This window comes from Manis pentadactyla, chromosome 17 (genome assembly GCF_030020395.1).
Source record: "Manis pentadactyla isolate mManPen7 chromosome 17, mManPen7.hap1, whole genome shotgun sequence".
NCBI classification, from domain to species: domain Eukaryota; kingdom Metazoa; phylum Chordata; class Mammalia; order Pholidota; family Manidae; genus Manis; species Manis pentadactyla.
The window spans coordinates 36,394,026-36,421,383 of NC_080035.1; the positions used below are offsets into that span (position 1 = coordinate 36,394,026).

The window sequence follows — 27,358 nt, forward strand, 5'->3', positions numbered from 1 at the left end:
CTAGCTCACTCTTCTTCAAGCAGTCATGCACTCTGCACTTCTATTTAGTCAACAAATATTCCTCTGGGTGTTAACTGCAGACAGGGCCTGTGCTAGGTGCTGGATTTAGAAAGATTAATAAACCACAGGCTCTTCTCTCAAGGATATTAAAATCTCAAGGAGGATATCCTGTTTTGGCCAGACTAATTCCTTCCAAATCTCCTCTTCAAATTGTGTGAAAGATTACACTTCTGAATTCTAGCAAGATGGAAGCAGCGATGGCCACATAGATTTTAAATCTTCCTAAATGTTCATGTAAAAACAGAACAACTCATATCAAAACCAAACCCACAGACAACATCCACGACAAAATTAGGTGAGAAAGTAGCTCTTGAATCCCAAAATACAAATGGTCTGATACAGCTGCAAGGCTTGCACAGTCTCCCTATCTCTGAGAGGGAAAGGGAAGCAATGAGGTGACCAAGAGGCCCGAGAACTAGAGTAATCAACAGGCACTCACTGTAAAGCCTGGCTGGCCAATCCGAGTGACCAGCAGCTGAGACTGTCAGGCTTCTGTCTACTCCGAAAACAGGTGAGTGAGATGGGCCCACAGCAAAGTTTAAAGGACTAAACTCTGGAAACTGCTCCCCAAGGACTTACATTTAAGATAGGAACCCACACTGACAAGACCCTGCTAGACATGGACTCAAACTTGAGCAGGACAGGAGAAGGGAGAAGGTCTAGATTAAAGACAAGCAGAGGAAAAGCCAGGAAATCTCAGAAAATAAGCTACTGCATTTTTAACAGCTTTATGAATATATAATTTACATGCCATAAATTCATCTTTTTAATGCATACAATTCACTGGTTTTCTAGTATATGTACAAGTTGTGCAAACATCACCATTACCTAATTTTAGAACATTTTAAACACCCCAAAGAGAAACCTTGGACCTATTACCAGTCGTATCTCCACAGCCTCAACCTTCTCCCTACCTTTTTCAGTCCTGGGAACCCTAAATCTATTTTCTCTATATACAGTTTCAACTATTTAGAACACTTATATAAATGGTGTCATACAGTATGTGTTTTTTTGTGACTGGCTTATTTCACTTGGCACCTTTTTTAAGTTGATTTATGTTGTATCATGTATTAATAATTCATAAATGGCATTCCTTTCTATTGCCAAATAATATTACATTGTATGGATATACCACTTTTGTTTAGTTGTTCATCATTGGTTGAATATTTGGGTTGTTTCCACTTTTTGGCTATTATGAATAACACTGCTATAAATATTCGTGTAAAAGTGATTTCATTTTTCTTGGGTAGATACCTGGGTGTGGAACTGCTGAGTCATGTGGTAACTCTATGTTTAAACTTTTGAGGCATTTTCAAATATTTTCCATAGTGGCTGCACCATTTTACATACCCATCAATAGTGTATGAGGGTTCCAGTTACTCCACTTCTTTGTCAACACTTGTTATTATGTATCTTTTTTATTGTAGCTGTCAAACAGGACTTCATGGTTTTGACTTGTATTTTCATCATTGGAAATGATATTGAGCATTTTCAATGGGCTTATTGGCCACATTTGCATATCTTACTGGGAAAAATGTCAAATACTTTGTCCATTTTTTAATTGGATGATCTATTTTCACTATTAAGTTGTAAGTTACAAGTTTTTGTAGATAAATGATTTGCAAATATTTTCTCATTCTGTGGATCGTCCTTTCACTTTCTTGATTTTAATTTTGATAAAGTCCAACTTAATCTTCTCTTTTGACCATTTTATTTGGCAGTCATATCTAACAACCAATGACTAATCCATGAATATGTGCTCCTATGTTTTCTTCTAAAAGTTTAACTCTTACACTATGACCCAGTTTAAATTAATTTTGGGGTATTGTGTGGAGTACAAATTCTTCCTTTTACATATGGATATACAGTTTTCCAAGCACCACTTGTTGGAAAGATCTTCAATTCCCCATTGTATTGTCTTGGCACACTCGTCAAAAATCAATTGACCATAAATGTACAGGTTTATTTATTGATTCAGAATTCTGTTCCATAGATCTATGTTTATCTTTATGTGAGTACCATACTGTCTTGATGACTACAACTTGGTAGTAAATTTTGAAATCAGTAAGTGTGAGCCCTCCAATTTATACTTTTCAATATTGTTTTGAGTATTGGGGGCCTCTTGCCTTTCTAAATGAATTTTAGGATCAGCTTGTCAATTTCCACAAGAAAGACAGCAGGGATTCTGATAAGAATTGCATCAAATCTGTAGATTAACTTGAGGATGCCATTTTAACACTATTCAATCTTCCTATCCATGAACACAGACAGCTGGCTATCACTGGACCCTCTTTATTGTTTTATAGTGACATTTTGTAGTTTTTAGTTTTCAAGTCTTGCACTTTTTTTAGTTAACTTATTCCTAAGTATTTTATTTTTTTGATGTTATTTTAAGTGTATTTGTTTCTTAATGTCATTTTTGGCTTGTTTGTTGACAGATGGAAATTTTAAGTCTTACTCATTTCACCCAGGGCATTTGTACACACACAAATATAGTCTTACTGTCAAAAAAACTTATTAAAAATTATACTTCTACACTTCTAACATACACATAATTAAATGTATGTGTATGTTCTTGAGGCTAGGAATGTACAGACAGAACCTTAGCAATGTTCATATCACAGTGATAGCTGGTTATGAGCAATTTTTTCCTCCTGGCTCAATTTCTTGTTAAAATTTTTTTTGTAGCAAAATAGCAGTAGACTCACAGACACTGAGAAGGTACTAGCAGTTAACCAAGGGGAAGGGGTTGGGGTGGTAGGGGGTGGAGTGAGCGGATAAAGGGGCACAATAATTCACAATCACAATATAAGTTGGTCAAGGGGACAGTAATACCTAATGGAGAAGATAGTTAATGATTCTGTAACATCTTACTAAGTTGATAAATAGTAACTGCACTAGAGGAGGTAAGGATTTAATAATATGGGTAACTGTTGAACTACTGTATTATATATTTGAAACCAACATAAGATTGTACGTCAATGATATTTTAAGAAAAAAATTTCAATGATGTACCTTTTTTTCCTAATTTTAAATTTTTCATTCATATTTATAAAGTGTATTTTTACTTCTGTCTAGTAAGTTCATCAACTGCCTCAATTGAAGACTAGGGATATAATGACTAGATTCACAATTATTTCATTATCCCCTTTCATATTCATAGCAAACATCTATTTCTTTTCCAGTGTGGTTTTATTTAAAATACTCAGTAAGATTGTTTTTTTCCTTGAAAACACTCTGGTTGATATACAAAGTGTCAGGGTCCCTCTTTGATTTTTGCAAATTAGTTTACTTTGGTTTGAAATATGCAGTTTGATTCAGATTGGTTCTTGGTGAACTTTCATAGTAAAACAAACGAAATCCTAAGTATAATTTTAAGGGATAAATCAACAAATCTCTTTAATAAATATTCTGCTGCCTAAAAAACCCTTCAAAAAAGTAATAAATGTTCTCTGAAATCCAAGCTTTTCCTAGACATTTATGTAACTTCAATTAATAAATTTTGCAAACTCTTTTCTAGATAGCTATAAAAGCTCCTTCTAACAAGTAGTGACTCTATAGCATCTTATGATGCTGATGGACAGTGACTGTAATGGGGTATGTGATGGGGACTTGATAATAAGAGGGAATGTAGTGATCACAATGATGCTCATGTGGAACCTTCATAAGATTGTATATCAATGATACCTTAATTTAAAAAAGTTCCTTCTACCTTAAGATGTTTAGATACTAGTGTTAATTTATCCTCTCCTTCTGTATCACCTATAGAGGAGATGAATCTGATTACAAAATTTTTTAATCATCCACTCCTCAGAACTTATAAAAATTTACTCATCTTCAGCATTTTTTTATTTGCTCACCAAATTCACTCTCGTTCATTTTATTCCAATTTGCAACAGACCTAAAACTTAGTTGTCTATATTGTACAAAAGAAGTAACAACCCTCTGGGAGTATTGTTGAATATTTAAATAAGCTAATATATGTAAAACTCTTAACAAGGTGCATGCTCATGATAATCACTCAATAAATGGTAGCTCCAACTGGTAATATTTAAAATATTTTCAAAGCTTTTTTATATTATGCCCATCTGCCCCTTTCATACTAAAAGTTCCTATGTTTTCAGTCTGTACTCCCCCAGGTCTACCTAAACCATACCCACCATAAGGCATATACTAATCCAGGTGTGGACACAACTCAGTATTATATACATAATAGGACAATATGTCTCCTGTCTCCTTGTCCTTAGCTGACCCTTTAGCATTGCAACCCATAACCCAGTGAATCATGTCCCAAATAACCTAGGTGCCAATGAAGACTAGAGGTCAAAATTAAAAATAAAGTCCACGTGCTATATTTGCTTAAGGAGATGGGTCATGGCGCACAGCACGGAAGAGCACCACTACGTGGTGTGCACATCTATATTTGGTCACCAAAATATTAAACACCTGTTTGGTTTTTTTCAGAGCTACTGCATGAAAATTGAAAGTGAAAATAACTACCTTAGAAATACTGAAGGGAAAAATTCACAGCCTACATCCTAAGCATAGATATAAAATATTTCAACCAATCTCAAAGGCCACTTCACAAAGACCAGGAATCCAAGTAGCAAAAGCTTTACCTGGCCACGGAGCTAAAGAAGCCCAAACAACCTTAATACTGTGCACATATTTTACAAAAAATGATTTAAATTCTCTTCTCCACAACTGTTTCTTTGCTTTACTGAACCTAAAAGGCAAGCATAGGGTAAATATAACAATTCAAAGTCAAATGTAAATTATGAGTGAAATAAAATATACAATATCATTCTTTCCACCTTTACCTTGTAATGTTATAAAATAAACTAGTTACCACTCAGTATGAAGTAGGTCATATGTAAAATCCAATTCATATTACCAATATTGTAATGGATCTTATTATATATCAATATATAATGATGTGTCGATAAAGGCCTCTTCCCATGAGGTTTTCAGGATTGCCCTCAAACCCACAAACATTCAGGGAAGAGGACTTTTCACAAAATGCTTCAGAGACAGGGACCATTTGACCAAAGTGTTTCAAGAGAACAATACTGAAATTGTATAAACCTGTAGTAATAGCCCCTACTTACTGAGTCAAGCAAATGCAGGATGCTTACAATGCCTCTATTTGAAATACTAACTTCACTTAATCCTATAAATTTTCAGAAGGCTGTGGATGAATCATTCAGCTGCCTGGGTTAAGTATGTTCTCAATTTTTTCTGGGAGCTATGGGGGAATCTAGCTTGAGGCCAATGTACAATCCTGAATGCATTCTAGAAGATGCCACAAAAAAGCTAACTTTATTAAACAAAGCCTAATTCACTCTGTAGAAAGTCTCAATAAAGAGCATATAAATCTCTTTCTCCATACAGAAATCCAGGGTAATGATAGAAGAGCTCTCAATACAATGAACTAAAAGGGGAACTGCCTACAAAGTCAGACTGACAAGTCCAGACCACATCCCTGTAAGCATGAGGAGCCATCTGCTGAAGTTTTTTAGCATGTTGAAATGATGTAAGCACTTTAGGAACATTAATCTGACTATGAGCTAGACCATTTTTAAAGTGTGTGTGTGTGTGTGTGTGTGTGTGTGTGTGTGTGTGTGTGTGTACACGCACGTGCAAGAAGAGTATACAAGGGGTGTGGTGTGTGAGTGTGGTCTGTGTGCTTTGGGGGAGAGAAAATAGAGGAAGATAGATCAGTTAGGTTGATATATTAATAATCCAGATATAAGGTGATCAGCTTTGGACTAAGGATTTGGAAGTGGAAAAGAAAACACGCATGCAAAGGCCACTCAAAGTCAACAATGTGAAGATGGCTAGAATACAGGGGTAGAAAGAAAGTCAAAGGTAAAGTATGAGGCTTAAGGATGGTCACTGAATTACTACCATACATTGAAAAGGGGACATCAGGGGAAATAATGACTTTAACAGATGAGTTGGTTTTAGGCATACTGAGTTCAGAGGGACTTAAGACATCCAGTCCCAGACACTCACCGGCACTGGTGGTGGGCAGGACAAAAGAGCCCCAGTGATCACAAAACCACTGAGAATGGGTGACGTTAGACAAGGTGTTAGATGGATGAAATCTCCACTACAGGTGGTTAAGTTAAGCTATATGTGTAAACAAGTTTATCAAGCCATTTTTACACAGGCCCACCATATGACAGTACTTCAGCCTCACCATGTTTAATACTTTAAGCACTCCTTGTGAACACATAAGTATTAAATAAGAGACTCCCAAATATGGTTCAGGCAGTTGGTGATAAAGTATACATCATACAACACAAAAAAATGATTCTATTACTCGTTCATTTAGGGCATTTGGCTTCTCAAGTATTTTTCTTATATCAACTTTTTTTGTGTGATTTTTCTGTAAGGAAGACCACACAACTTGTTTGAATCAAGCTGGGCTCTACAAGGAGGAAGATTTCTTGGATTAAAACATTTTACTTGATCACCTCCTGATATATTATGGCTCTGTACAAAACCATCTAAACCAAAAATAATCAGAACTTTACATCCGTATTATTTTTGGCAACAACATGAAGCACTCCATCATGGAACAGAGAGTATGACAGCTCACATAAACATCAAGTTCCTCCTGAACCATTTTAAAGAAAAACGTAACTACTTTGTGAAGTTCAAGGGCCTGGGACGTAGTGATATGACTCAGTAGGAATTCTGCAATACAGTTTAATTTGTAACTGAAATTAGGAAATGTATTACTTTCAGAAAGCAACTCATGAAAAAATTTAACAAAATAGTACAAAACCTTGATCCGCAAATCAACATGGCTACTCTTGGAAATAAATACTGTGGCATGCTTTCCTCTATCATCTCAAACTGTAAAAAGTGGAATTTGTACAGATAAAAAGTAACCAGTAGTGTCATTCTAAAGTAGAATTTTAACAGTAGGGGCAATGGGGCATGAGGTATGTAGGAACACTCTGCTATTTCCATAGCTTTTCTATAAATCTAAAACTACTCTAAAATTAAAGGTTTCTTTTAACAAAAACAGTAATCCCAGTACCTATTTTTACTTTGTAATTAAAAATCACATGTCACTTAACCTCATAACCAAATATTTATTCAATATGTATGTATTGAACCAATAGATGGGTGCACAGCTCTGTACAACATACAAATGACTAAGACATCATCTCCCTCTAATTTCTAAGCTCCTACACTCAAGGAGCTTAATGTCTAGGAGAGAAGAAATCAGACCCAGGGTAGTGAAAGCAATACATGAAGGTCATAAAGCAACTGTTCTCCCTAGTCAAGCACCCCTGTAAATCTCCTCTGCCAGGCTAAATCTTCCTCTGGCCCTGGATTAAATCTAAGACAGGCCCCACAGTTGTGTGCCAGGTGTTGGATAATAAAAAGTCCTTAAAATAGTCTTGGTTCAGTAATTAAATAGCCACTTCACATAAAAAAAGAAACTCTGGCCACCCCTGCCTGGCTCCCCTCACTTGGCCAGCAGATCTCTGTAGCCTCCTTACTGGCTGGCGAGCGGCTGTTTCTGACCCCATTAGGGGAGATACAGGAGCAGAGAGAGGTAACTGTCCTGCAGACATCTGCACTGGTTCGCTGTGCAGATGCCTGCGGCTGACTGTTCCACCCACATGGGGGCCCCACCCCGTCCCTGATGCGTGAAGGCACCTTCTCTGCTTGGCCCTTCACAGTTCCTCTGACCCACTGTTACTTCCCATCCACTGTCCTCTCTTCTCTGCCACCGGCTGCATCCACCAGCTTCTTTCCCTACAGATTTCTCTGGCATGACTAACACAGGGTCTCCTCTACTCCCCAATCCCCAGCTCACTCCTGTCAGGCTCTCCCTGCCACCCTCTCACGGGGATGGGGCTCACAGCACCTGAGCCCCATTGGCTCCCTCTAATTTCCAAATCTCCTTTCAGCCTCGTCTCCATTACAGGCTGGAGGTGGCGCTGAGCTGGGCCCCCCAGACCTGCGTCCCACAGCGCAGCCTGAGCAGATGCACAGAAGCACTGCCCTCTGGACTGTGAGTGTTGGACACATAGGCCTTTGGCTCAAACTGAATACCATTTTATCATGGTGTTTAAACTGGAACACTAGTAGGAAATGAGGTATAAAAATAGAAGCACTGTATGATTTCAGAGTAGGATGCAGCTTCTAGATTAGGGAACTGGGAACAGCTTGGTCAAAGGCTTGGTGCCTCCTTCAGGGGCTCAGTTACAGCTTTTTTACCAGACAGGGAAGAATGAGTATATGGAAACCTTTTTTAACTGATAGTATTCATTCTTATTCCAGTGATTGGTGTGTTACCAACCTTTATAAATAAATGCCCCAGAGAGGCTGCTTGGTTTGTTCATCTTTTCGTTCTAACCCTGCTGACAGATTAAGCTCAGAAATCAGACAGACTGAGGTTCAAATCCTGCCAGTTATGAGTCATGTGACCTTGAGTAAGTCACATAATCTCTTCCACATCTGTCAATGTGATAATAATACTAACAATACTACAGGGTTATTGCCAAAATTAAATGAATGTATGTACAAATTACAGTACATAGAAATAATAAATTCCCTTAACATGTTCACTTCTGTATTTTAATTATCATCATTATTGTTAAATTTACTAAAATTATATATTTCTCCTGAAATCAAAAAATATTAGACCAGGCAAGGACTGAACTGAAAATCATCTAATAGGATTCATTTGAACTTAATTTCCAATTTAAAAAAATTCCATCGATGTTTGAGTTCTTGCTTTTTGTCACTGTCAATACTGAGTCCAAAGAAATAGTATCAAGGATGCCACAGTATTTGTCTTTACAGTCTATTGGGAAGCCAGAATGATAACAAAAATTATAAGGGAAGTGTGAAAAGACCAGTCTAACTGAGAACCTAGACGGAGGGAAAAGTACTTCTCATGCAGAAAGGAGACGGACCTGGAACAGTCACATGGAGCAAGTGGAATCTAAGCTGGGTCCTAAAGGATAAGTAGGAATCCTCCAGGTAAACAAGGAGAGAAGAGAATTCCTGGCAAAGGAAAAAAATCATAAGCAATTAAAGATAGATATTTAGCTATTAGGCCAAAACTTGTTAATTAATCCAAGGAGTAGACCCTTAAATATTTCAAAGAAATCTGTATTTTTAAAACAGGATACCTGCAGGTATAATAATACTTTTCACACAGGCTGTTGTGGGGACTAAAACAAGTGTGATTGGGAAAGCTCCTGCTAATATCATATTGTAGGCATCCAATAAATAGTCACTATCATAATTAAAAAAAAAAAAAACAGAATACCTGCAGAGTTGCCAGAGGCAGGGGAGTGGAGGAATGAAATGGGTAAAGGGCGTCAAAAGGTACAAACTTCCAGTTATAAAATAAATAAGTCCTGGGAATGTCATGCACAGCATGGTGACTACAGTGACACTCTATTGTATATTTGAAAGTTGCTAAGAGAGTAAATCTTAAAAGTTCTCATCACAGGAAAAACAAATTCTGTAACAATGTACAGTGACTAATGTTAACTAGACTTGTGGTGATCATTTTGCAATACATACAAATACTGAATCATTATTCACCTGAAACTAATATAATGTAGGTCAACTATACCATAAGAAAATATAATAATTGTTATATAAATAAATATTTACTTGATTTCAAGCAATCTTAAAGTGAAAAATATAGGTAACATGAATACACAGTCCTACATCAACAACTGCTAATAATTTGTCTCAGAGGGGCCAGCTTGATAAACATTTCTTTTCAAAAGTCTATCTTTCCTCCATTGTGAACTCACAGATGTTCTAAAAACTCCAAGAGCTGTATTTGAGTTATTTTATCTACTCCCTACTCCCTGCACATACCCCCGCACGCTCCCTGTACAGACCCCTGCCTGGCCTAAACACACACATTTACCCTGTTCCTGTGACAGCAGGAGTTCTGGCGGAGGTTAAGGAAGATCGAATGCTGGGCACGATGAGGGCAGCCCCTTAAGGGAGGACTCACTGGGGTGCCATAAATCCAAAAGGGCTGGGAACCCCTGACCTAAAACTTTGCTTCCTGTAGCTATTCCTTCCTCTCTTCCTTTCCCTCTCCCTCTTCCCAAATCCTTTCCCTCTCAGGCATGAATGGATATTATAACTATAAATACTCAAGGCACTTTTATAGTAATTCAGGTTTAAATACAACCTTTATTTAAATAGCACCTTTACTATGCAACTAATTGCAAAATTCTGTCAAATAATTGCTTTAGATTCTGACAGAGCTTATTTTCCTAGTCAAGTTCTGTTGCAACCTAAGAGGTGTTCTTAAGCAATCATTCAGGCCTCTTTACGGTTTGGCCCTCTTTCCATTCCAGTGCTGGAGGGGAAAAAAAGCTGTTGAAGGTTATGCAATATTCTCATACCCTAATCCTTGGATGCTACCTAAAAATGCATGTACCTAATTCAGATCTCAGGTTTTACCAACTCTTTAGTCTTAGTAGTCCATTGAGAGCTTTAAAAAACACAGACTAAAAGCAGGCAAAATCATCTTAGCTCAGATTAAGCATCCCACAAAGTTATATGGGAAAAGCTATTAAAAATAATATTAAATGAAGAAAAAATTCCTTCCAAATATTCTGATAGGTGTGTGTCTTACTTTGCAATAGGAAATGAATGAAAACCAAAAGATAATAGAAGGGTTGATAACAATTTACAGTCTTCTAAAGCATGAGGCTGAAGTGGGCATCAAAATTAACCATGGTCCCCTGGCCATAGCCACCTCATGTGTGTTGGTACATGTGGGACTCACAAATTTCATTAAATCCAAAAATCTTTACTGGTTACTTACCTTGTGCATAAAACCGTGCTACATGGTATAGGTAATATAAAAATAAATTTAAGATACAATGACTCTCCTTAGGGGTAAGATTCATACAAATAACCACAGAATACCCAATACAACAAACACTAAATGAAGTATAAATTCTTCATTTAATATTATTTTTAATAGCTTTTCCCATATAACTTTGGGGGATGCTTAATTAGCAGAGATCACTGTTTCTGGAAAGATCAGAAGACCTCATGCAGGAAGAGGCATTTGACCTATATTTTAAAAAGGAAGAGCAGAACGTCACTGGAAAGAAATTGAAAGACAACTTCACTAACAAACACAAAGAAAGAGGACATTTGAAGAATGGCAAATGACACATTTTGGCAGAGAGAGGACAGGCCAGAGGAGTTCAGTTAGCCTGGATGGGAAAAATTCCTCATAAGGGGTAGATGATAAAAGCTGGGCAGAGTGGTGAAACTGGAATAGAAAAGAGATTACTCTTGTATGAGTGACACTTAATTCAAGAGAAGTTGCAATGAATGAGGGAGGCCACCCCTTACTAGCTGTAGCTAGCCTTCTAACTCCCTGGCCTTTGCAAATTCAGAGAGCAGCAGAAGTTACATGTATGCATCAATTTCTGGCATGTCAATCACAAGTATGGAGTCAGCATATATTTTAGAACTCAAAAGGCTTTAATTTCTTTTTAGAGTACACTTCAGTATATAATCAACAAATCTACGTGTGTCTCCTTCCTTCTGTCATTTGAAACTACATGGGTCTCAAGTGGGGATCTGGTGAGGCAAATGAGTGAGAAATTTACAAACACTTAAATTACACAACCTCAAATGCAGATACTTCTATTTTCAAGAAGATAGGCAGCAATCACAATCATACTGCTATTAAAGCTTCCTGGAACATAACCAGAAATAACAAAAATTTTCCAATAACTCCAACACAGTTATTCCTGTGAGATCCTCATGAATTCTACCCAACAATAATTTAATAAGTTGCATCTAATATAGTGGAATATGCAGATACCATGGGGACATGAAGAGAACAAAGAGTCCAAGAAAACATTAAAGCAAAAAAATCTTCAGGAAGAAGTGATAAGAAATTGTCAGAAGAAATGCAGCACATATAAGGGTGGAACAAAGAAGGCCTTTAGAAAACAGACCATGAGTGAAAATGCAAACAATAATTAAAAGTAGGAATGATTTAAGCAGTATACCTCGTTTTCAAAGTCCTACCTTAGCCATTCCAACAATCAACAAATAAAAACATCTCTCTTCATTCAAAATGTAGATGTTTACTTATCAGCAGAAAACTTGGCACCACATATACAAAATGAAGCACTAATAAAAACTTTGGCACATTTGCTTTCCAAGTTTCTTTTGAAGAAATGATAAAGTGGGGGTTACTGGGCGGCACCACCACACCACAGGTATTGGAGGTGCTTCTGCTAATGTCAATAGGGCACAAATGATGTCTCAGAAGAATGACAGTGAACCACTTTCTTTAGTCTTTTCTGACCCTTTCAGCCACATATGATCATTCCATCCTCAGAAATATCACTGTAGGTCATTCTGGTCTTTTCTACCCCATTTCCAATCTTCCTAACTGTGTCATCTTATCCCCTAATTGAGTTCACAAAAGTCTTTGAGGACAAGAGTTGGGTCACACTTATCTTTGCAACCCCTGACAGCCTGGTATAGTCCTCACGAATTTCTTGTTAAACTGGAAACCCTGTTGCTAATTTTTTCTTTGGAGTATATTTTTATGTGCTTTCCTGTTACAAAATGTTCTGTAACAAGAACTCCAGAATCCTTATTTTTGCTAAGAACAATTACTCTTCAAAGGAGCATTAGTGTGACTCTGTTGGTTGTGTGTAGAGTCTTGGAAGGAAAACATTATGATATGAATCAGCATAGAATAGTCAGAGAACTTCTCTAAGAAATCTTGGTTTCAATAAAACAACTTAAGGCTTTAAAAAAAACATGTACCATTCCTTTAATATTAAAAACAAGTAAGGAAGTACTTTGAAAATGACAACTTTCTTAACAAAGGCAACCATATTCAACATCTATAAAAGATAATTTGTTCTAAATTTAATTGTTGTGACTTAGCTTAATCACAATGGGATGAATCAATCAATCACTTATATGATCTTTGTTCTTCCACTTCATCCAATGCTCTACAAAGATATTTTCAACCTCCTCCCCATAGGTACTTGGATACAAAAACTGTGCACCTAAATGAACACATAGTGAACTAAATACTGTTGTTTATGTCACCTACTGTAATATACACAGACATGATTCTAAGGGGATAATGTTGCCGATACACACTGCAAAATACCCAGCAAAGATGAGTCAATCTGTCCCCTGACTTCATGGAGTTCCCTGGGATGCTTTTTCTGAAAAACACAGTGTTGAGAAAAAAAAAAACTCGAAATAATTCAGGCCTTAACTTAGAAGGTCACTGCTTTTGTGACAACTACAAGATGATATTAGAACATCCTTTATTTCTCACAATGAAGATGAGAAGCTATAACGAATGACCCCAATGTTTCATTTATATCCATCTAGAAAACTAATTTTGGAATCAGAAGTTCATATTTTTGTACTTTTTTAATTGAAGTATAGTTGATATACAACATTATATTGGTTTCAAGTATACAACACAGTGATTCAACAGTTATACACATTATTAAATCCTCACCCGTAGTGCAGTTAATATCTGTTAATGTAGAAAGATGTTACAGAATCATTGCTATATTCTCTCTTACGCATTTCCATCCCCATGACCAACTTACATTATGACTGAGATTTTGTGCCTCTTTATTCCCCTCACCCACCCATCCCAAACCCTCCTCCTCCATGGTAACCACTAGTCACTTCCCCGTGTCTATGAGTCTACTGCTGTTTTATTCATTTTGTTTTGTTTTGTTTTTAGATTCCATAAATAAGTGAAGTCATATGGTATTTGTCTTTCTCCACCTGGCTTATTTTACTTAGCATAATACCCTCTAGGCCAATTCATGTTGTCACAATGGCAGAATTTCTTTCTTCTTTATGGCTGAATGATATTTCATTGTGTATACACACCACTTCTTCTTTATCCATTCATCTGCTGATGGACACTTTGGTTCCTTCCATATCTTGGTTACTGTATAATACAGCAGTAAACATAAGGGTGCATATATCTTTTTGAATCAGGAATCATGTTTTTGGGGGGTAAATTCCTAGAAGTGGAATCACTGACTCATATAGTATTAATATTTTTAGTTTTTTGAGAAACCTCCATACTGCTTTCCACAGTGGCTGCTCCAAATGACATTCCTACCAACAGTGTAGCAGGGTTCCCATTTCTCCACATCCTTGGTAACACTTGTTATTTCTTGTCTTTTGGATAGTAACAATTCTGACTGGTGTGAAGTGATATCTCATTGTGGTTCTGATTTGCATCTCTCTTTTGATTAGTGATGTGGATAGTCTTTTCAGTATGCCTGTTGGCCATGCATATTTCTTTGGAAAAATGTTCAGATCCTCTGCATATTGTTTAATCAGGTTATTTGTTTTTTTGGTGTTGAGGCATATGAGTTCCTTATGTATTTTGGATGTTAACCCCTTATTGGATAACCCATTTACAAATATACTCTCTCATACTGTAGGCTGCCTTTTTTGTCATGTTGAGGTTGGCCTGCTATATAGAAGCTTTTTAAAAGTTCACTTTAAAGTATTGAGAATTTCTACTATGAAATTTTTATAAATAAAATTTTTTCAAAAATTTAATCTTTTACAGTATTTAGCCCATCTTTTTTTTAAAAGTGCTGTACTTCTATTATACATGTATTGAATTACCTTTCATAACTGTGCCAGAAAGACTATCAAAAGGACCTTTTCTGGGCTTTATGTTAAAAGCAACATCAATGTAATGATGTGTCTTCTAGTAAAAACAGTCACAGAAAAAAGTTACTTTTTTCTAACAAAAATGGGGATGGTAGAAGATCCTTAATGCATTTCTAAATGTCATAGAATATTTAGGATATTTTTACCTTGATAATTAGTCTATACAAGCAAAATAGAGAATTCAATAAAGTATCCAGCTACTTTTGGATTGAAAATGGGTCTTTGCCTTTCTTTTCTATTATCTGCATGCCTAGCAACCATCTTTATTAGGATTTTTCTTATTTATAGTTTTTACTAAAATTAAACTTCAAAAATCAAGCGAACTTTAGAACTGCATGCCCCAGTAATTGGGTTAAATGATCCAGTTGACTGGATTATAATGGTATTATACCAGAGCTATCTTGGAGGGGACAAAGTTTCAAAAAGCAATAACACTCTAACTTGTAAACTATAAACATGAGCCCAAAGTAATCACAAACTAGTTTTAAGTAGACAGCTGGTATTTGTCCTCAGTCAACAGAAAGCTACTACAGTTTTCTTTTAATATATCTATATTAATGTTTAACTTATATAAATATCTGTATTTTTAAGTGTTTCTTTACTTTTAAAGCTAATTAGGGAAATTATTCAGTAAATTTCTATGTAACTTATTTCCAAAAGAAAGTGGCATAATGTGTACAGATTTACCCCCACACACTATTCAAAAGTAGAGTGTTCTTATGAAAACTTTCATACACCAAAATGGCATAAAGTGAAGAGACAGTTACCATTAATTTATATGGAAACATTTTCAAGTATTTCCAGACCCAAAAAGTCACCTCTCTCAGGTGATATCTTTTCTGATATATTCAGACACATCTTGCTAACAGAGGCACAAAATTAACTGAAATAAAGTACAGATGCTCACAGACACAGCTCTCAGCTCTGGCAGCTTGATGTTGAGATGCTGAGTGTGGTTCCCCAGAAAGGAGCTGGGGCCCCTCTGGTTGCTCAGGGTGTGGGCTGCCAAAAAAATGCTGAACACTGTTTTCGTTTTTCACCTTTCTTCAAAAGAGTGAAAATCCCTTTCATATTTTTTTCAGTTATCGAAAAAAGGTGTAGGTTTTCTGTATGAGTGAAGTGAGAGTGAAGTAGCAGAATGCAAACTTTCAAAACACAGGGGACACCTGTATTTCTCCCCTGGCCACTAGACCACTAAAAATACAATGAGGTACTGTTTTTAACATGAGGTGGTGTATTAGGACTAATACCTGCTTCACAGGTTATAATTTAAGACAGAGAGAGATTTTTTTCTCAAAATTGGGGTGGAGAGTGGCAGTAAAGTTGATAAAGGAAAAGAGGGGAACCGCTCTCCCCTGGTCACTTCTTTTATTAGGCAACAATCTTAAAAGCTAGATCAAGCAGGGAAGTACTACATAACAGAGGGAACACACTTTCACTGCAAACCTCAAGGCTGATGACATCATCAACACTACCTTCTAAAACTCCAATGTACAAATGACGATACCATCCTTTTAATCACAGGACAATACATCAAGTTCTCAATGTTTATGCAAACCTGTTATTTAAATAAGTCCCATGTTGCAATTTCTTGTGAAGTTCAATATCCTTCCATAAAATTAATAACCTTCATTTTAGAGGGAACATCACTTACTGGGGGAAAAAGAAAATCAAGCCAAACCTGTGTTCTAATTCCAATTCTGTCACTAAAACTGCTGTGTGACCTTCAGCATGCTCTTTAACTCCCAGACAAATGCTTATTCTCATACTTGTGAACTGAGATAGAGACATTGGTCATGTCTGCTTACTGGGTAGTTAATAGATTCAAATGACATGGTTTACACAGTGCATTAAAAATCATATCCCAATATATTATCTACTGCTTTCATTTTCTTGTAGAGTTAAAACAGATTAAGACAGACTGTCAAACAGAATTATTCCAGTGTTAATGATGACTGGGTAAGTGCTGAATTGTTATCTCATGCTCATTCCTAAATAAAATTATATAAAAGTAGAGCAAATTGATTTGGGAATACTGAATTGCACAGAAGGATCCATAAAGTCAGTAAAGTATCATGATCAAAAATACTATTTTTTTAACATTTTACATTGGATGTTTTAACTTCATCATTAATTTTTATTATGTATAACATCCTTATGCTTGACGGTTTTTTTCTTTCAGACAACATAGCAAACAAAATTAAATGCTTATAAATGTCTTACCCTACACTATAAATTAATATTGAAATCAAAGACAGAGCAAATTTCCCCCTTCATAACTGAAACTAAATCTCATTTTCATCAAATCACAGGAAAAGTCAAGTTCCACAGTTCAATTAACAAACCCAAAGTGCTTATATGGACTAGAACTTCTGGGGTGTGTTTATAAAACAAATTTATCCAGGGTTGACCAACACCTTCTGGTCTGACCTTTCACATCTAAAGTTTGACAGATAGCTATATATGGTGCTATGTGCCAGGATTTCCATGCACAGGCATTTATATTTCTGTCAGATATAAAAGTACATACACTTGAAGACAAGAATAACTGAACAGGGATTCAAGATGGCAATGTGAGAGGTGAGACGGAGAACTCCTCCCAAAACCACAAATAGTATGAAAATGTAGTTAATTGATACAACTAACCCTAAAACAGCAACAAGAAAGAAGGCTGAACCAGACTGCATACAGTCGTCACAAACAGAGCAGACCTCAAGAAACAGGGTAACGTAGGAAAGCCGGACCCAGGCCCTTCCCCCACCCCAGCTCACCAGTGGGAGGAAGATAAAAGGAGCAGGGGAGGGGGTGAAAGCCTAGAACTGCTTAACACCCAGCACTGGAGGTCTGCTTTGGGAGAAGAAACCTACACTGTGTGGTGCTCTGGATGTTGGGGAGCTTAGACATGTGAAGTGCTTGAGAGACTGAGATTCCAGGCGTTTGTGGAGGATGAGGATCCATACCCAGCTGCTCTGGGAAAAGGGAAAGGCAGGTGGTCTGAGATGCTTCCTAGCAGCTAGAGGGCTGCTGAAGGGACGGGACTTGCACAGAGCTTGCTGTGCAGGGGAGGGGAGTGCAGAACAAGTTTGCCTGGGCGTGCTCTGCCCAGCTGGTTGGGAACTTTGAGGAGCTTCAGGTGCCCCATCCCCCCTGGCAGCCTACTCAGCTCGGAGGCCCCCCACTGTGACACGCAGTCTGCTGCGCCTTCATCCTAGGCTGCCGGCACCGGTTCACAAATCGGCAGTCACTGCGAAGGCATCAAGCCAGCCAGAGGGAGGCCCCGCCAACAACAGCTAGAGACACAAAGCACAGAGGCTTACACCTGTGTGCTCAGCCCACTGGCTCTGACACCGGAGACAGGCACCGCAGATGGGAATCAGGAAACAGATCTTTCCTCCCCCCATGCACCAGCTCCACTCCCCTAAAACCCCCCAACCTCACTCTAGGGCCTGAGAAGCTCCAGAGACTGTAGATTATGGGCACTAGAGGGCACCACATAGAACTATGAAACATCAAAGAAAACTGGTTCAGACCAAAATCTCACAAACCCTAGAAAAAGGGTCAAATGAAACTGAACTCACCAATCTGAACTCATAAACATGCTTATGGAGGTACAGAAAAATATTCAAGAACTCAGGAATGAATTTAAGTCAGAGATTCAATCATTAAGAAATTCCATATGGAAAATGAACCAAACAATGGAGGGATTTAAAAGCAGATTAGATGTAGTAGAGGAGACGGTAAATGGAATACAAATTAGAGAAGAGGAATACAAAGAAGCTGAGACACAGAGAGAAAAAAGAATCTCTAAGAATGAAAGAATATTGAGAGAACTGTGTGACAATCCAAATGGAACAATATTCATATTATAGGGATACCAGAAGAAGAAGAAGAGAGAGAAAAGGGGATAGAAAGTGTCATTGAGGAGGTAATTGCTGAAAACTTCCCCAATGTGGGGAAGGAGATAGTCTTGCCATGGAGGAGCACAGATCTCCCAACACAAGGGACCCAAGGAAGACAACATCAAGACATATAATACTTGAAATGGCAAAGACAAGGATAAAAACAGATTTTTAAAAGCAGCTAGAGTGAGAAAAAAGTTCACATACAAAGGAAAACCCATCAGGCTATCATCAGATTTCTCAAAAGAAACCTTACAGGGCAGAAGGGAGTGGCATGATATATTTAATGCAATGAAGCAGAAAGGCCTGGAACCAAGAATACTATACCCAGCAAGGTTATCATTTAAATTTGAAGGAGGGATTAAACAATTTTCAGATAAGAAAAAGTTGAGAGAATTTACCTCCCACCAACCACCTCTGCAGAGCATTTTGGAGAGACTCCTTTACATGGAAGTATTCCTAAGCTAAACAGATGTTACCCAAAAGATAGACAAACACTATAGAATATGATTCATAACATACAAAGAATGAAGGAGGGAAAAAAAAAAAGGAGGAAAAAAAAGGAACCTTTAGGTTGTGTTTGTAATAGCATACAAAATAAGTTAAATTAGACTGTTAGATAGTAAGGGAATTACCCTTGAACCTTTGGTAACCACAAATCTAAAGCCTGCAATGGCAATAAGTACATACCTATCGATAATCACCCTAAATGTCAATGGTTTGAATGCACCAATCAAAAGACATACAGTCACTGAATGGATAAAAAAACAAGACCCGTCTATATGCTGCCTACAAGAGACTCACTTCAAACCCAAAGACATACACAGACTGAAAGTAAAGAGATGGAAAAAGATATTTCATGCAACTAACAGGGAGAAAAAAGCAGGAGTTGCAGTACTTACGTCAGACAAAATAGACTTCAAAACAAAGAAAGTCACAAGAGACAAAGAAGGACATTACATAATGATAAAGGGGTCAGTCCAACAAGAGGATTATTATCTCCCTCTTATAATAGATATTATGCACCCAACACAGAATCACCTACATATGTGAAACAAATACTAACAGAATTAAAGGGGGAAATATAGAATGCAATGCATTCATTTTTAGGAGACTTCACCACATCAGTCACACAAAAGAACAGATCAACCAGACAGAAAATAAGTAAAGAGACAGAGGCACTGAACAACATACTAGAACAGATGTACCTAACAGACATCTACAGAACATTTCATCCAAAAGCAACAGGATACACTTCTTCTCAAGTGTACATGGAACATTTTCAAGAATAGATCATATACTAGGCCATAAAAAGAACCTCAGTAAATTCAAGACGATTGAAATTGTACCAACCAGCTTCTCAGATCACAAAAGTATGAAACGAAAAATAAATTACACAAAGAAAATGAAAAAAACCCACAAATAACATGCTCCTAATAACCAGAGAATCAATGACCAAATAAAAACAGAGATGAAGCAATATATGGAGACAGGTGACAACAATAATTCAACAACACAAAAATCTGTGGCAAGCAGCGAAGGCTGTGTTAAGAGGAAAATATACTGCAATACAGGCCTACCTCAAGAAAGAAGAACAATCCCAAATGAACAGTCTAAACTCACAATTAATGAAACTAGAAAAGGAAGAACAAATGAGGCCCAAATTCAGTACAAAGAGGGACATAATAAAGATTAAAGCAGAAATAAATAAAATTGAGAAGAATAAAACAATAGAAAGAATCAATGAAAGCATGAGCCAGTTCTTTGAGAAAATAAACAAAATAGATAAGCCCTTAGCCAGACTTATCAAGAATAAAAGAGAGTCTACACATATAAACAGAATCAGAAATGAGAAAGGAAAAATGACTATGGACACCACAGAAATACAAAGAATTATGAGAGAATACTATGAAAAATTATATGGTAACAAACTGGATAACTTCCTAGAAATGGATAACTTCCTAGAAAAATACATCCTTCCAAGGCTGACCCAGGAAGAAACAGAAAATCTGAACAGACCAATTACCAGTGAAGAAATTGAATTGGTAATCAAAAAACTACCTAAGAACAAAAGTCCTGGACTCAATGTTTTCACTGCTGAATTTTATCAAACATTTAGTGAAGACCTAATACCCATCCTCCTTAAAGTATTCCAAAAAGTTGAAGAGGAGGGAAAACTCCCAAACTCATTCTACGAAGCCAACATCACTCTAATACCAAAACCAGGCAAAGACCCCACCAAAACAAAAAATTACAGACCAATATCCCTGATGAACATACATGCAAAAACACTCAACAAAATATTAGCAAACCGAATTCAAAAATGCATCAAAAAGATCATCCATCATGATCAAGTGGGACTCATCCCAGGGATTCAAGAATGGTACAACATTCAAAAATCCATCAGTATCCTCCACCACATCAACAAAAAAAAGGACAAAAACCACATGATCATCTCCATAGTTACTGAAAATGCATTTGACAAAATTCAACATTCATTCATGATAAAAAATCTCAACAAAATGGGTATAGAGAGCAAGTACCTCAACATAATAAAGGCCATATATGACAAACCTACAGGCAACATTATACTTAACAACAAGAAGCTGAAAGCTTTTCCTTTAAGATCAGGAACAAGACAAGGATGCCCACTCTCCCCACTTTTACTCAACATAGTACTGGAGGTCCTAGCCATGGCAATCAGACAACACAAAGAAATAAAAGGCATTCAGATTAGCAAGGAAGTCAAACTGTACCAGTTTGGAGATGACATGATACTGTACATAAAAAACACTAAGGAATATACTCCAAAACTACTAGATCTAATATCTCAAATCAACAAAGAGTTGTAGGATAAAAAATTAATACACAGAAATCTGTTGCATTCCTATACACTAACAATAAGCTAGCAGAAAGAGACATCAGGAAAACAATTCCATTCACAATTGCATCAAAAAGAATAAAATACTTAGGAATAAACCTAACCAAGGAAGTGAAAGACCTATACCCTGAAAACTACGGGACACTCTTAAGAGAAATTAAAGAAGACGCTAATAAATGGAAATTCATCCCATGCTCTTGGCTAGGAAGAATTAATATTGTCAAAATGGCCATCCTGCCTAAAGCAATCTTCAGATTCAATGCAATCCCTATCAAAATACCTACAGCATTCTTGAATGAACTAGAGCATATAGTTCTAAAATTCATATGGAACATCAAAAGACCCCGAATAGCCAAAGCAATCCTAAGAAAGAAGAATAAAGCAGGGGGGATCTCGCTTCCAAACTTCAAACTCTACTACAAAGCCACAGTAATCAAGACAATTTGGTATGGTGCAAGAACAGATCCATAGACCAGTGGAACAGAATAGAGACTGCAGATATAAACCCAAGCATATATGGTCAATTAATATATGATAAAGGAGCCATGGATATACAATGGGGAAATGACAGCCTCTTCAACAGCTGGTGTTGGCAAAACTGGAAAGTTACATGTAAGAGAATGAAACTGGATCATTATCTAACCGCATACACAAAAGTAAATTAGAAATGGATCAAAGACCTGAATGTAAGTCATGAAACCATAAAACTCATAAAAAAAAACATAGGCAAAAATCTCTTGGACATAACATGAGCAACTTCTTTATGAACATATCTCCCTGGGCAAGGGAAAAAAAGCAAAAATGAACAAGTGGGACTATATCAAACTAAAAAGCTTCTGTACAGCAAAGGATACCATCAGTAGAACAGAAAGACATCCTACAGTATGGGAGTATATATTCATAAATGATGTATCTGATAAGGGGTTGACATCCAAATTATATAAAGAGCTCATGCACCTCAACAATCAAAAAGCAAATAAGCCAATTAAAAAATGGGCAGAGGAGCTGAACAGACACTTCTCCAAAGAAGAAATTCAGATGGCCATCAGACACATGAAAAGATGCTCCACATCGCTAGTCATCAGAGAAATGCAAATTAAAACCACAATGAGATATCACCTCACACCAGTTAGGATGGCCACCATCCAAAAGACAAAAAACAAATGCTGGTGAGGATGTGGAGAAAGGGGAACCTTCCTACACTACTGGTGGAAATGTAAACTAGTTCAATCATTGTGGAAAGCAATATGGAGGTTCCTCAAAAAACTTAAAACAGAAATACCATTTGACCCAGGAATTCCACTCCTAGGAATTTACCCTAAGAATGCAGCAGCCCACTTAGAAAAAGACATATGCACCCCTATGTTTATTGCAGCACTATTTACAATAGCCAAGAAATGGGAGCAACCTAAGTGTCCATCAGTAGATGAATGGATAAAGAAGATGTGGTACATATACACAATGGAATATTATTCAGCCATAAGAAGAAAACAAATCCTACCATTTGCAACAACATAGATGGAGCTAGAGGGTATTATGCTCAGTGAAATAAGACAGGCGGAGAAAGACAAGTACCAAATGATTTCACTTATCTGTGGAGTATAAGAACAAAGAAAAAACTGAAGGAACAGAACAGCAGCAGACTCACAGAACCCAAGAATGGACTAACAGTTACCAAAGGGAAAGGGACTGGGGAGGATAGGTGAGAAGGGAGGGATAAGGGGTAAATGGGGCATTACGATTAGCACACATAATGTAGCAGGGGGAGGGCACAGGAATGGCAGTATATACAGAGAAGACAAGTAAACACTCTATAGCAGTGACTGTAATGGGGTATGTGGGGGGGACTTGATAATAGGGGGAGTCTAGTAACCATAATGTTGTTCAAGTAATTGTACATTAATGATTTCACAATAAAAATAAAAATTAAATTAAATAAAACAGTGTATACACTTTTTCTTTGAAAAACATCATTGGTAAAACAAAATACAGGATATTAATTTAAGTACCTAAAATGCTTTTTAAATTTATTTATGTAGAACTGATACTATAAGCAAAAAAGGAAAGAAAAAGAGAGAAATAAAAAATCTGGGGCAAATTATAAAAAAAAAATTAAGATACTTGCTATAGACTGAATATTTGTGCTACCCCTGCCACCCCAAATTCATATGTTGAAAACTCAGTGTGGTGGTATTTGGAAGTGGGGCCTTTGGAAGTCATTAGCTCATGAGGGTGGAGCCCCCATAAATTGGATTAGTGCCCTTATAGACCCCCAGAGAGCTCCCTTGCCCCTTACACCATGTGAGGTTATGAACCAGGAAGGTGGTCCTCATCAGAAAATGAATCTGCCAGCACCTTGATCCCAGCCTCCAGACTTTAAGAAAAATAATTTCTGTTGTTTATAAGTCACTGACTCTAGGGTACTTTTGCTATAGCAGCAGGGACAGACTAAGACAACACTCACTGAAATGCAAAGAGGACTTAGAAAAACCTTAGTCTGAGAACCCACAGGACTTCAGAGCATAGAGTAGTCCTGAAGAATTTGAATAGAGTGAACAGATTTTTAGATTAATTTTGCAATCTACACAATAAAGTATTCCCCCCAAAATACCCATGTGGAAAAAGAGGAAAACTAGAGTTAGTCCACATAAAATGAGAAGACTGAATCAAAGTATTTCACTAAATCTCCAGACAAGGACTGAGCAGGACAGTTAATTCATCTACTATAGCAAGCACCCTGGTGAGTATGACAAAGAAGAATACATCAAATACATGTAACAGGTGAGAATCCAAGTTGATGCAAAACATGCTCACACTGAAGCTATTATCCCACCATAGATTTACTCTTTAATTGGAAATTACAAAACTTACTCTGTAATCTGGATAAAGAGATGACAAAACTACACTTCACATTGGAAGACATTCCTTTCTCACTGTGCAACACAGATGGCTTTAACGACTGACAACTGTCTGTATTTTGAAAACTGGAGTTTAGCATTCTTACACTGCTTCAAAACTCAGTGAGTGAGGTCTATGAATTCTAAATTAAATAGGCCATTTTCCAAAACAGTGTACACCCCTCCCTCATCCTACCTCAAGCACACACTCCAAGATCTCTTTTTCTTACAGACCCATCTTCTTTCCAGACATAACCAAAGGGTCACCCTTGAATTAAGAAAGCAGAACGAGAAACTGGCCTAACTTGAAAGAGGTCACGACAGGCCATCTTTTGTGAAGTGTTGTTCCTTTTTAACTCATTTCAGTGGTCCTGCTCAACAGTGGACAGATGGAGAAAACGCAGCACACCAAATGTTGACAGCATGTGGAGGTGGCTGTTTCTGTTTTGAAGCTTTCATTCTTTTAGTCCCCATTTGATCTGTGGGGATAGGAATGCTTGCTCCCTAAGGCCTTTTCCTTGCAGGGCAGGCCCCTCTGGCAGTCTCCATCCACAACTCCTTGAATATGGCCAATGTGGCTCCAGGCCTGGGTGTGTTTGCTCACATGTGCCTTCCCACCCTACTCCCCACAATCCTGCCCCCCTGAGAAAATCCTTGCTGATTCCCACTCGAAAACAGGGTGAACCAAAGCTTTGTGGCTTAACATAAGCTGGAATCAAACTCAGCTCCTGAGGGAACCCCAGTAAGGACCATCCATGGCAATATTAAGCTATTTCTGGAAGGGCCCCAGAATAAAAGGGAAATGAGGCTGTAATGGGCTTTACAATAGTTTTTCTCAATAGTCTAAATAATCAATTATAGAAGATGATCTGGAAATTATAACTGATGGAATTTGCTAATGGATTTGTAGAAACTAATAATAAGATATACAAATTATTAGGAGCAATCTGTATGTTGGCTTTGTTACTAAGTAATTTTCAGTCTTGAGAACTCTGAAGAAACAGATGTCAGAAGTCCATGAAGAATGTGGGTTGGTAGGATTATCATAAAGTTTTTTGAACATTTTTTAAATGACCTTCATTGTTATAATGATCAGAGTTAGGCAACAACTATACTGATAAAAATAAATAACAGGAATTTTGTGTTGCAACCTTGTTAACAAATATCTTTATCAAGGAATGATCTGCACATACTTAGAAGGAGGCAAATCCTTGCCCTGTCACTCAATGAATTAAACAATTACTGAGTATCTATAATGTCCCTGAATCTGAATTAGTACTAAGGATTCAGACTACTTATACTCTAGTAAGAAAATAAAATAGAAGACATAGACTTGTGCATATAGTAATTTCAAAACAGTGTGTTAAGTATGAAGGAAGTAGCATAGAGAGGAACTATGAAAAGAGAAAGACGGCTCAGTTTGGTCTAGGCATTAAGAATGAACCTTTTGGAATAACAGAATTTGCTTGAACTGAACCGGTAAGAAGAGTAAAATTTAGTCAACTGGAGTGGGAGAGAAGGATTCTGGGCAAATCCCATATCCTCTGGTGAAAGTGGCAGAAACCCAACTCAAACTAGCTTAAGCAAATGAACAGAAACAATTTTTCTTTGTACAAAAAGAAAGAGCAAGTGTAGAACTGGCTAAAACCAGAGACCCTCCATCATTTAGCTCCCTGTGAATTGGTTTTGTTTCCTCTTGGCTATACAGGAGCACCCTTCCAGCTCTGTCACAGAAGAGGATGGGCTTAAGTGTGAAATATGCAGAGAAGAGTTCTACCGGGTCTGGCCCATCCTTGGAGCCAGCATGGTGGCCAAGGTGCAAATGTACTAGGCGCCCAAGGGAGGGTCTGTAGCCCCAGGGGCTGGGAGAGACCACAACTGCAAGCTTCACTAAAAGCACATGTTCCAAGGTGTGGGGTTCCTGTAGCTGATGGAGGCCCTAAACAGAAAAAAGAATGCCCATGACACATCAGGAAAGTCAACAACCACCCAGAGAAACGAGCCATCATGGGTGAGGCAGAGACAAGTATTAGAGGAAATAAGGACAGAGTTACAAGGACTCTGTTAGCACTGTATGGGAAGCTCAAGTTTGGCTAAGAGAGGTGAGTATTTATAGCCACTTTTAGATAAAAAGAAAGCAAACAACTCAGAATGTGCAGTTAATATTTAAACAGAAAAATCCTTTAGGAGTAAAGAAGCAGAAAAGTGTAACTAATATTTTTTATTGTGACATGCTTTGTATATATGCTCATAGCCATACCATATGGTAGGTATTCACACCTTCATTGTGTGGGTGAGTAAACTGAGATTGGAGACTTAAAAAGCCTGTAAAGGACACACAGCAGGAAGTGGAGTCAGCAGTAACAAAAAAAGAAAAATCACACCTGTCTTACCACAGTGCATATATTTTGCCATGCTGCCCCTCAAGAAATAGAACAAATAACTGAAGACAACACACTTACAGTCAATTGCCTCAATTCTCACCTGCCACCAGATGTCCTTCAACAAATATTGAGTATCTTCTATGTGTGACCTGCTTTCCCTGTCACGCCACAGTGACCTACACTGCCGCCTATTCTCTGTATCCATCTCAGATGCCTGTGGCACTCCTCTGCCACTGTGCTCTCATCTCTACCGGGGCCACAGGGAGCGACTCCTGTCCACTTATCCAAACCACTCTCTAAACCATACAGCTCCACTAAGTTTGTGTGGGAGTGGGTTTAAATAAAAATCATAGATTTTTTTTGACAATCTGTTCCTGCTGCTGCCCAATATTTTCATCTAAAGCATGAAGACACAGAAAGCGTAAGTCACAAAATAAAACAAACCCACATTCTCTTGTTAGGAAAAGAAAAAGCAAGACTGTTTCCCTTTTATAAACACTGATGTGTATA

General features: G+C 37.4%; 1 protein-coding gene and 1 long non-coding RNA gene across 5 annotated transcripts in view; both read right to left on the reverse strand.

The window, feature by feature from the left end:
- The window catches only part of TBC1D4 (TBC1 domain family member 4), a 199,377-nt gene that overhangs the window by 124,981 nt on the left and 47,038 nt on the right, over positions 1–27,358 (reverse strand). The window lies entirely within an intron of this gene.
- On the reverse strand, positions 3,107–15,788 carry LOC130681430 (uncharacterized). The gene is made up of 2 exons (XR_008994579.1): positions 9,365–15,788; positions 3,107–9,224 (listed from the first exon to the last, which is right to left on the reverse strand). It is a non-coding gene; the product is annotated as an uncharacterized LOC130681430 (long non-coding RNA).